This window comes from Stegastes partitus, unplaced genomic scaffold (genome assembly GCF_000690725.1).
Source record: "Stegastes partitus isolate 25-593 unplaced genomic scaffold, Stegastes_partitus-1.0.2 Scaffold1178, whole genome shotgun sequence".
Classification (NCBI taxonomy): Eukaryota; Metazoa; Chordata; class Actinopteri; family Pomacentridae; genus Stegastes; species Stegastes partitus.
Genome location: NW_007578909.1, coordinates 143,666 through 146,017, shown reverse-complemented (window position 1 = coordinate 146,017; position 2,352 = coordinate 143,666). Strand labels below are relative to the sequence as shown.

Genomic DNA, 2,352 nt, shown 5'->3' with positions numbered 1-2,352 from the left:
TCTGTGGGATTGTTCAGTCAGATAATACGCCGTCATCCTGATTGGTGACATTAAATGTCATGTCGGAGTAAAAATCCAAGGCTGTCGCTATGTTAAGGCTGTTTTTATGGGTTCTGTTGGTTTTTCCTACAAACCTGTCAGATAGCAGGTTTAGGATTGTTAAGGGTCGGATTATGGAGTCCTGACTGTATATTATTATATATATATTATATTATATGCTGACACTGCATCAGAACGTCGGTACTGTAGCTCATACGAATCCACTTCAAGCATCTTATTCAACCTGCTACTTATGCTCCTGCTATCTTCCCTTTTCATACTGAATTAAAATAAATATATATTTGAATCACAACACTTGTAAGTTGCTTTTATAAATAAAGTGAGAAATGAGCTGAAAAAGTGAAACCATTCAATTTTCACTTCACCTGTGCGGTGATGTTTATTCACAGTGTCTATGGAAACGACTATGAGCAGCTTCGTTCTCCTCAAGCCTTGATTATACGTCGCTGCAAACCGACGCTCATACAGCTGCACAGTATATGATATTATATTACTTTCTAGTCGAGGAATGGTTTCATACATGCAGAGTAATTTTCCTCCACACATGCACGTGGAGTGTGTGTGTGTGTGTGTGTGTGTGTGTGTTCTGAGCCGGATCCTTCACATCCTCGTGGACGTGGAAAGCACAGACCTGACATTTGCTTTTCTAACTACATCATTCCTCACAAACGTCCAGGCGAGATTAACACTTGGTTATTTTTGATACGAGGCACATATGCGATCCAGAGACACACGACTGCAGCGTCTCTTACATTAATTTGATCATGTATAAGTGATGATTTGGAACCGTTTCAGGGCACCAGGAGCAGAGCGGTGACGTTCAGACGCAGAGGAAGCTCTGAACAGAAGTGTGCATTCAGCAGCTTGCCGTTACTTCTCCTCCTTTCCTCAACAACATCGAGTGCTTTCTCACACAGCGGTAAACATTTGGGCCGAGAAAAGCACTCTGCTGGTATGATCAATTTATTTTTAGGAACTCGGAATTTCAGAAAACTAAGAAGGGGCAAGAGTCTAAAAACACAAATGCATCTCCATCGGGCTTTTTTTAGAATAACCGCAACTGGAAATGAGTAAAAATCTAATTCCATGCTTTTCAGCGCTCCACTGGAACCTTAAGAACAACAACAAATCTATCGACAATGTACGCTCATGGAGATGGTTAGGAAATAAATACAGGTCCCTAGCTTTATGTACAGCACATTTTATGCTGCTTTATTCTCACATTCTACCACAAATCAGAATAAAACAGCTTTTTACTTTTTACTCCACTACATCTATGTAAAATCTTTACTTTCCTTGATTTGTTTTTTTTGGATTTTACATTAATAAACACATAATAAGCTCACTATTCACTGACTTGAGGCAAATTATCAATGTCACAGGTGTGTATAGGAGCAGTTTTACTCATCACCCTCTCAGCTTCTCACGTGGTTTCACTCACACAACAGCTCAAAGAGGTCAAACCACCTGAAATCTGACAGCAAACGTAAAGGTTCAGATCAAATCTGCGTTTGTTTTTCATGTTTTCCGTTCCATCAGCCACCTCATGACCCCTCAGACCGACTCTGTGAACCCTTTGGAGGGAGCCTGACCCCTCGCTTGGGAACTAAGCTGCATATTAAATAGTTTCCACGTTGACCGGCAGTAAAATGCTGCTTCTGCATCATGTCCAGCGATCCAATAATGTGATGTTCATCAGTCACAGCAGGCTTTACTCTGAAGATCTGAAGATGTGGGCTTTTACATTCGATTTTTTTTACTTCTTATGACTGATATTTAAGTAAACTCTGCACACTTGTTCCACGGCTGATGGAAGATGTTTATGATTCCCTTGGTTTGGTTTAATGGCTGACTTGTTGAGGCAGCTCATTAACAAGAAAGCAGACGATGAAGAAACCTTAACGATTTCTCAACGTGGTCTGAGCTTGAGACGCCCTAATTCTCGCCTTCCCGTCTTTTTCCAGTTTCAAGACAGTTTTTACTCCCAATAATGGATCCCAGGTCACAAGTCAGGCAGAAGTCAGCCTGCACTGTGCACATTTACAGGATTAATATTTAATTTATTTGGTCTACTAGAATGTGTTTATATACCTTCATGTTAAAAAAAAACAAAACACGAGGTTTAAAGCCTCATTTTTTACAGTTGTTATGTAATTGTACAGCACATCACACAGTTTCTAACAGTAACATTCAGGTCAGTCAGGTAAATCTGTGTTATTTGTAATAGTATCTCTCTATTAGTCTCTTTCTCTATTAGAAACCTGAACATCTGTTGTTTAAACTTTGCTGACT

At 39.8% G+C, this 2,352-nt stretch overlaps 1 protein-coding gene across 1 annotated transcript in view; it reads right to left on the bottom strand.

Moving 5' to 3' along the window:
- LOC103368609 (thrombospondin type-1 domain-containing protein 7A-like) overlaps positions 1-2,352 on the bottom strand; it is a gene marked incomplete at its 3' end in the record, with an annotated part of 183,588 nt that overhangs the window by 90,776 nt on the left and 90,460 nt on the right. The window lies entirely within an intron of this gene.